The sequence below is a fragment of the Phoca vitulina genome, unplaced genomic scaffold (assembly GCF_004348235.1).
Source record: "Phoca vitulina isolate PV1807 unplaced genomic scaffold, GSC_HSeal_1.0 scaffold12, whole genome shotgun sequence".
NCBI classification, from domain to species: Eukaryota; Metazoa; Chordata; class Mammalia; order Carnivora; family Phocidae; genus Phoca; species Phoca vitulina.
The window spans coordinates 8,235,606-8,245,108 of record NW_022589715.1 but is presented as its reverse complement, the minus strand read 5'-3'; the positions used below and the strand labels follow the sequence as shown (position 1 = coordinate 8,245,108).

Here is a 9,503-nt window from a genome sequence, read left to right as displayed (position 1 = left end):
CTTCCTTCCTTCCTTCCTTCCTTCCTTCCTTCCTTCCTTCCTTCCTTTCTTCTTCCCTCCCTCCCTCCCTCTCTCTCTCTCTCTTTCTTTCTTTCTTTCTTCTTTCCTGGTACCCAGAGATTTTGCTTTATATTTCTGAGCTTAGCTATATTTATAATTTTTTTTTGCTATGTTTTACCAGAATGGATTTGTAGAGCAATCAGAAGTTCACATTAGCTCATTCTGAAAGGCCCTTCAGTTTGTTGGAGCTCTTGTGCCCCTTCCTAGGTCTTTTCTGCCCTCTTGTTCTTCTCTCATGCTGTTTCAGTTTGTTCGTGTCCTTCCTAAAGAGTAGGACCCCCAACAGAGCTGGGTTCCCCAGGTGTGGCCAGACCAAGAGGTCAGAGGCTGTTGTCCTCCATAGTCTGGATGCCATACTGCTCTCCGTGAGGTCTAAGGCCCTAGTGACAATCTGGGCTAAAATACTGCAGGGTTGGCAAAGAGCGAGCTTACAAAAACCTGTAGGGACCGGAAAAAGAGTAAGAACAGCCATGAGCGGCTGGGAGGGTGTCAAAGAGTCAAATAGGATTTGAGGGAGTTAAAACAAATGAGATATGGCCCTGCTCGTGAAGCCCTGGGGAGACATTCCCCAGCTCCGTCTCAGGATCAATGATGTAATGGCTGAAAACTTCAGGAGACTGCCTCAGTGTTTTCTTAATTTATTTAGGTTATTATTTGCCCTTGGTCTCCTTTTTTTTTTTTTTTTGGTCAGGTCTAGATTTTCTTTTTTAGGCTGTTGGGTAAGCACCTTAAATCTCTGATTAGAAACCTTGCTGTGTTCTGTTTGGTGTACTTTGCTCTGATAAGCTTGGATTTTATAACCCCCAGGTCTTTTGTAGAAAGGCTGGGGAGCAGGGAACTGTAGTCCAATGGAGATAGTTGCTATGGGATATTCATTTAGTGTAGATCAGGAATCATACCAGTTGTCACCTCACAGGGGGGCTGGGGAGGAGAGATGGTTGGTAGGGGTGGGAGGGAGGGAAGGAGGAGGAGAGAGGGAGAGAGAGAGAGAGAGAGAGACTGAGAGACTGATCAGGTAGAAAGAAACCTGCCATGTGATTTTTCCAAATCCCTTAACCCCTCTGGGTCTCAGTTGCTTTATGTGTAAACACAAAGCATTGACTTTGACCCCCTCCTGCCTTAAATGATTTGAGCTCTGATTCCTCTAGTAGAGAAAAGGTAGTGTGAGGGTCATGCTGCTGGGAAGAGAAAATACTGCATCTCTCTCTTATAGAGCTCAATGTCTCAGAAAAGCAGGTTTTAATTCTTAAAGTCATAATTACAGCAAACTTCCATATGGGTACTCACAATGGGCCTGGCACTGTTCTAATCTCTCATTTAATCCTCATGGCATCCCTAGAAGCTAGGTACAGTTATTGGCTTCATGTTGGAGGTAAGCGTGACTCAAGTACGTGGTAGGTGACTTGTCTAAGGTCCTACAACTAGAACATGCCAGGGTGGGGACTCAAACAGTAGCCATTTGGCTGCAGTTAGTGCTGGTAGTCCAGACATTTGAGAGCCAAGAGAAAAGGAGCTTGGAGATTTCTGAAAAAGCCACAAAGACACTTTGAAAAACCCTTGGAAAAAGAAAGAATAAAGGGAGACAGCATGTAATGGGGAACTTAACTTAGTCTTATTCAAAGGGCTCCCCAAGAAAGTATCTATTGGACGAGATCTGGGGGGTGAGAAGGTATTAACTAGATAGAATGAGAGGGTACAGCCTGGCAGGCAGAGGGAGAAGAATATGCCAAGGGAATGCAGTGCAGTGAAGGACTGGAAGTTGTTTGTGTACCTGGAGTTCAGGGAGTGAGTGGGAATAGGGCAAAATATGGAGAGGGAGGTAGGCAGGGCTCAGCCCATGCAGGGCTTTCTGTGTCTCTGTCTCAGCCTTTCTCAATGTCAGCACTATTGACATTTGGAGCTAGATAAGTCTTTGTTGTGGGTCTTGTCCTGCGTTTTGTAGGATGTTTAGTAGCATCTCTGGCCTCCATCCCCCAAAGTTGTGATAATCACAGATGTCTCCAGACATTGTTGAATGTCTCCTGGGGGGCAAAATTGCCACTGAGCTAGATATTTCACTTTTTGCTATCTGTCCTTCTTCATTGTCTACAAGATGGACCCTGAGTCATGGGGTCACTTTCTAGACGTGAACATTGACTTGGGTCTCCTTTGGCCAGGTCATAGCCAGGCCTGATGAAGTACGTACAGCCTTTTGGAGACCTTCCTTGGGAACGATCATGTTCAAGTAGAGATACCATCATCAGACCGGACAATGCTGAGATTAGTGCCCTGGACTAGAACGTGAAGACTGGAGAACTGCATCAGGTTCAGAGCAGAAACAAAGGGGGTCTTCACAACCAGGCCCTCTAAAATTTCAGTATAACATGATACTTTCCCACCATGCCCACTTCTCTTTCTCTCAAAGCCAATGTAACTGTGTAGGGCTTAACAAAGCAGGCCTTTTACAAAGAAAATTACCTTAAATCAAAAAGAATAGAAACAAGATACTTGGCATTAATGGTAATAATAACCAGATTCCTGTGAAAGGCTAAAATATTGCTACTTTAGTCACTGATTGTTGTGGGAATTTGTACTTTTCAAACCCAATATCAAGCCCTTCTGGAACTTCTTGTCAAAAGTTTTCTGCTGCTGCCAAGTAACCCAGGGAAAAGGAGAAAGCATTGTTTTGTCTAGCATATTTCTTCTATCACCAGGAAAATGAAGTTCTAGGTGGTCTGCTTTTTTTCTTTTTCTTCTTTTTAAATGGTTTTGGAGATGCTGCAAATACTACAGTCTGGTCTATTGAGGTATTCCTGAAGCATAACTGTTATCCAGGATATATCCTGACCCTTCATCTTTGTGTTGTAGGAATTCCCTGGTTTTCCTTGCCCTCATCCTGCAAGACTTTCAAAGGATGAGGATGACACAATTTGACTCAAAAATCATGCTGGAAAGATTGTCCACAAAGAAAATTGTGCATTAGCCTTGTTCACATTTCCCTATTTCTCTGAACTTCTCTGCCTTACTTCTTCTTCCAGGGACCTTGAGTCCTGGCTTGGAGGCCACCCCCTCAGAGGGGACTCAGCTCAGAAAGGCACCTTGTCTCTTAGCCTGGAGGTCATTTGGGCCAGATTGTGGTCTGGGCAAGGAGCCAGATCTGTTTTCCCAGGTCATAACTAACTTCAATTATCCATCTCTCCTGCTAAATTATTATGCCTGTTACACAGTCGGAAAAGTAGGCAGAGTGGTCAACTCAAAATCAGAGTTGGGCTTTAGGCAAAAAGCCTGAGGTGTCAACATTGCAACATTAGTCAATATTTATTGAATAGTTGCTATTAAGTCAGCCTGTGCCAGACACTCTGTATCCATTATCTCATTTAATTATTACATCATCTCCTTGAGATAAGTACTATTGTTATACTTCTTTTACAGATGAGAAACGAGGCTTAGAAAAATAAATTATTTGCTCAAGGTCACACAGCTTCTAAATGGTGGAGCCAGGGCATTCAGATCCCAAGTGTTACTTGTACTCTCTACCCTTTGTTGCTTCTCTTGACCCTATTGAAGACTTTATGAAGAAAGTTGGAAGAGATTGTTGATGCTCCCAGGGGAACTCCACCTTTGGAACACATGGAAGCTTTGAGAAGGCCAAATCTCAATTATTTCTGAAAAAGTTGATCTCAGCACAGCTTTGGGCTATGCCGGGCTGAGCACATTCTCTGCTTCCTATTTAAAATAAAATATATTGATATTCAAGGAAAGCTTTATAGTTACAGATTTCAGTTTCACTGATCAAGTTCATCATCATCTTTACGGATATGGTTTATAAAGACAATGTGGCTCCTTATCCCCTGGTGTCATGATAAACTAAGGTGATTTCTCAGGGCTTTAGTTCCCTTATTTGTAAATGAGGGGTTTGGGCAACATGATCTCTAGAATCTCTTCGGACTTTATGGCTGGTGTGTGCACACACATGCACCTGGAAGCCCACCTAAAAAGCTCAGACGCTTCGGTGAGGTATCAGTCACTTCCCATCGGCTCCTACGACACAGAATCTGGTTCCGGGTGGGCCGTCACCACGCCCGAGGATTTGCAACCCCAGTCATCTAAGCCTGGGAGAATGCTGTTTACACACAGTCCCCACCTCTCACTGTCCCAGATCTATAACAGTGAAGAGGTACAAGCCAAACTAGCTGGTTTGCTCTAGGGAGTTCCTGTTCTCTCTGGGAGGAGCATTTAAGCTGGTCTTCCCACTCTGAAGGCAGAAGATGGACTAAAGAGTCTCTGTCTTCCATAGACCAGAGCTGAAGAGGGCTGTAGGAAGACCTGTCATGGAGTTACCATTCCAGTACATGAGTTTCCTGGGGCAAACTTGGAAAAGGACCAAAAGAGGAGGCACATGAAACCCATAGTGAAGGGCAGCTGGAAGGATGGTTTATCCTGGTTAATCCTGGGGGCCTCAGGGAAAGCTCTGTCCCAGAAAGGTGCCTCCTCACAAGGCCTGTCAGAACTGATCTCACATGCAGGTAAAGAAGGATCCAGGGGAGGAAGGATGGGCTTAGCTGGGCATGTTCACAGCACAAAGGTCCAAAACTTTGCCATGGTGTAGGAGGGATCAAGGGGGTAGTGGGGAGCCAAGCCAGTTACCATCCAAACAATACTGACACATAAGAGGTAAGGAGAGAGAAAATTAGTAGAATGATCTAATACTGATACAGGTCAAAGTCATGCATCCTAATTGGAGGCAAACTTCAACAGGCTCATAAAGATTAAAGAGTGCTTACTGCGTTGTGTATAGGAGATGAGAGTTAGCTAACTGCAGCTTGTGGGGCTAAATATGGCCGGTGACCTTTTCTGTAAATACGGCTTACTGGAACATCCATCCACTCACTCATGTATCAACTGTGACTGCTTTTGCGTTACGGTGGCAGAGCTGAGTGGTTGTGACAGAGCGCGTATGGTGTACAAAGCCTGACATGTTTACTATCTGCTCCTTTACAGAAAAAGTTTGCTAACCCCTGATGCCGAGGAAAGAACACGTCGTTCTAAGCCTTGGATCAGATAACTTGGAATCCACGCTCGTTTTTATAATCTACCTTTCAAAGTTTTCATTTCTCATCTGAGAAATGGGAGACTGTATTCCTGGGGCCAACTGACCACTGAGCTCACTAATTACGGTAATTTATGACACTGAATAAAATCATGAATGTGAAAATGCACGTGAAGCTGTAAGAAGTTATACAGAATGTTCAGTGTCATCAGGGCTGTTTTCAAAGTATCTGGCAAAAGAGAGACGGCCAAGAAAGGTGTTTTTTCCTCAATAGAGGTGAAGAGGAAATAAATAATAATGATTGTCAAAGGGTACATTAGTCTTTTTATTTCTGTCAGTTAATGTATAGTTTGGAGGTGCTATAAGCTGGGTTACTAAGACTAAAGTGAAAGAAGTAAAATCCACAGCCACCTTGAGGATGGACTAAAGAAAGGTGTTGGGGGTGAGGTAGAGCCGGGTATTGTGGCAGTGAGAGGGGAGGCAGGCACAGGTCTGAGGGGATGCCTACCCACCTGGGAGCTACAGAGTGGAACTGGCGGAAGGCAAGAATGGGAAGACAAATTCAGGAAATACTGCATTTATAACAGCAGTTATGCATTGTTTATCTGAAATGCAAACCTAGCCGGGCATTTTATATTTTTATTTGTGAAATGTGGCAACTCTCCCCACCCTGTGTAGTTCTGGGGGGTGGCCAATCACAGGACTCTCCGCCATAGTCACAAAGCTTGTCTAGATCCTAGGTCCTGAAACTCTGAATGTTAAGCAAAGATAAATAAGGATGGAAGACAGTTGGAGCTGATTACCTGATGACAATGTTTTAGAAAGACCTCAGAGCTCCCCTGTTCTGTCGTTTCCTAAGCCTGTGGTTCAGTCCTGTCTTTAATTCTGCCAACTCTGCCTTCATTTCCAAACTAGCCTTTTCTGTTCCTTAAACAGGTCAGAGTTGTTTTCTGTCAAAGAGCCCTAGCCCATAGATATATATATATCAATACACCCAAAACAGTATCTAACAAGATTTTGTGGGGATGGGTGGCTGGTAAAGGTGTAGCCAGAGTGAGAAGACTAACTAGGGAAAGCTTTTTGAATGAGGATCTGTACAAAGGCAGAAAAGGAGGTGGGGAGAGAACTCTGGACCCAGAATCTGGCAAATGTTTGCATTTGCTATATCAAAAAGCAACAGGGAGCTAGCTACTGAGGGCTCTAGAGTGTGGAGGGGGAGGGGGGGGACAAGATAAAAATGACATTTGATTTAAAAAATTATTTCTAAAGCGGGCTTTTAACTGTTTTGGCGGGAGGGGGCTGCAAATGGAGGCAGGGAAGCTGGCTGGGGGGCTGTTCTCAGGGTCCACAGGGTAGACTGGGGTCTAGACGTGGTGGGGCAGGGCAGTGGAATGGAGGGGAAGAGACCTGTGGGGACCCCTCAGAGGAGACCCTGGGATGTTAGGGACGTTCTGGTCAAGGGGAACACCCACGTCGGGAGGGAAGCCCTCTAGTTGTGTCCTGAGTGGCAGTAACTCAGCCTGGGGGGCTGGAGTGTGGAGGGGAAGGAGCAGCTCTTGAGGCGGGAGGCCCATTATGCCGGTTGGCTCTGAGTCTCCACCCTGGGGGAGGGATGTGGTGAGAGTGGAGGCCGTCCAGCAGAAAGTGACAGGGATGATTAAAGGGATGGAAAATCGGGCCCATGAAGAAAGGTTAAAGGGATTGCCGCTATTTAGCCTGGAGGAGAGAGGAGAAGAGAGGCGGGCCGGAAGAGCTGCCTTCAAGTCCACGCTCGGTTATTAAGAGACGCGTGCTCCGCAGCTGCCCCGCGCATCGCATCCAGGAGGACGGCAGCCCTGCAGGCAGCCTGGCACCTCGGCAGGGAGGGATAGCGAGAGCCAGAGCAGAGCGCGAGGCAGGCTCCGGAGACGGGAAGAGGCATAATTATAAAGGCTCTTTTGTGGTCTCCGAAGGGCCCTCCCCCCTCCCCTTTGTTTTTGGCATCCGTCATCATGCTGTGCAAGCCCCAGCCGGGCCTGTGATGGCACCAATATCTGCTCTCCTGCCCACTCGAACGTAATGTGGCTCTAAAGTTGATGAGTTCCATAAATGGGGTCCAAAGGGTGGGCTGTATCTAGCTCTGCCGCAAGCTCCGACTGGTCTCCCAACCCAACCTGGATAAATCATCCTGTCTCCATTCCCCCCACCACCTCGCTGAGTCTAGTCCATCTGGGCCCCTTCTGACGGACTCCCCAGGAGTTCACATTTGCTCTGCCCCCCTGTCTAATTCTTCACTTTGGCAACTTGAGAGGTCTTCTGTTTCTTCCCAGGTCAAATATGTTTCATTTCACTTTTCTTTTTCTTTTTTTTAACGTGAAACTCTTGCTCTCTTGGCGAGAGAGCCAGCACCCCGCAGTCTCACCAGAGGAGGCCAAGAGGCCCCTCGGCCTAGGCCATGTCAGATCCCTGTTAGGGTGACCCAGGGCCTAGGCGTGGGGTGACTGTCTTTTCCTGATGGACACGTAAAGGATACAGTATTGGAAGGAAGGTCGGTTATGAACCACACATGGGAACTCTTCAGAATTGGAGCTGAGTGGGGGGTTAGGTAGAAGGGTGGGAGGAGACTCGGGTATAACCTTTAGACAGAATTTACCACAAAAGTGATGGAATCTGGCTTTTGAGAAGTCCAGAGCAAATGTTTATTTGGTTGTGGTTCTGTGTGTTCTGAAGGGAGCACATCAGTGACTTTCACTCAGCTGCTAGCATAGTCCCCTGAGTCGGTGAGAGAACCTGAAGGTCAGATTCTCACGAAGAAGTTCTGTCAGGGACCAGGGAACTTAGCCCTCACCATCTAGATGCTTTCAGCTTTGAAAGAAATCACTCTGACCACTGAGAGGCTCCTTCTGAGGTGGTCGAAGGAGGCAACCGGACGGGGAAGGAGGCCTGGGACAGACGCAGGCAGGAGGCTGCTCAGCCAGAGACTCTGAGAACAAGCTGAGCCCCTCCCTGAACAAGAGTAAATGCTCTGTCTCCCTTTCTCTGTGGCTGGGGGGACTTCCAGAGAGCAGCTCTGGTTTGTATGGATCCCCGTGACAGCACAGGGTTGGGCACCCCAGACTGGGCAGTTAGGACAGTGGGCGCCAGAACCAAGCAGAACTGCCCCCACCATTTTCCAGCTATTACTGCCCTCTCCCTCATCTGTGAAATGGGCATGATCATGGTAGCTACCTTCTAAGGCTGTTGTGAATATTGAAGAGCACAAGACACGTCGAGGGCTCAGCATGCTTGGCACGGACACTTAATACACATTAGCCACCATTATAATAATTTATTCTCGATAGGATCTGCTGAATGGAATTTGTGGAGCAAAGGAATGGCTATGAGCAGAAAGCACTGGACGGATATGATCACGCCTCATTTTAAATGCCACTCTCTCCCCATCACCAGTCCCCTGCAGGTCAGTGACAGTGGTCAGCTCTGGAGGGATCAGCTGCCCACCTTTCATTTAACCTTTGTTTGTTCTCATCTCTCTTTGTCATTATCTTTCCTCTCCTCCTCCTCCTCCTCCTCAAAATAAGGAGTAAGGCATAGGGATCCTTGGCTTTGCAAAGAGGCAGGTCCATCTCTTGCTCGATTCCACTGGAAAAATCAGAACAATTCCTATTATTTTCGGTTCCCAGACCTTGAATGTGTCAGCTTCAGGTTCACTTCCTACATGTCTCTCGTCGCCGGATCTGCAAGTAATTTAACCTTGTTTTCATAGAGCGCAAAGACGTTCCGCTTGTTTACACTGGAGACAAATTTTCCTCAATTGACGCAATCCTATTGATTAAGTAATGACTTTCTTCCTCATTTAAAGGTAATTTCGGTTGGTATCATGACACGGAGGAGGAAAGTGAATGCCTTTTCTGTCCCGCTGTGTGAATGGCAGGCTGTGAGGGCCAAATCCTACCGCCCCCGGAAGGGTCTTCTCATTTTTCTCACCTGTTCTGGAGCCTTGGAAGGTGGGTGGAGTGAAGCTGATGCCAGGACCCTGTGAGGAGGTTGGTTAAACACAGACAGATCTTGATTAGGGGCATTAAGGAGCCTGTATTTGCTTGGGAATGGATGTCAAGCCTGGGCTGGGTAGGTGCTCCTTTGTTTTAAAAATGGATTTGAGGGGGGCTAAGGGGTGGGTAAAATGGGTGAAGAGGGTCAAAAGATACAAACTTCCTGTTATAAAATAAATAGATCCTGGGGATGTAATGTACAGCATGGTGACTTTAGTTAATAATACTGTATTGCATGTTTTGAGAATTGATAATAATCATAAAAGTTCTCATAAGAAAAAATGTGTAACCATGTATGATGATGGATGTTAACTAGACTTATTGTGATGCTCATTTCACAATACATACAAATATCAAATCATTATGTTGTATACCTGAAACTAATA

General features: G+C 46.3%; 1 long non-coding RNA gene across 1 annotated transcript in view; it reads left to right on the top strand.

The window, feature by feature from the left end:
• Positions 1-9,137, top strand: part of LOC116636042 — a 56,554-nt gene extending 47,417 nt beyond the window's left edge. The window contains exon 3 of the long non-coding RNA XR_004300273.1: positions 8,928-9,137. This is a non-coding gene — a long non-coding RNA (uncharacterized LOC116636042). The remainder of the gene's footprint in view (positions 1-8,927) is intronic.
• Positions 9,138-9,503: the final 366 nt, after the last annotated feature.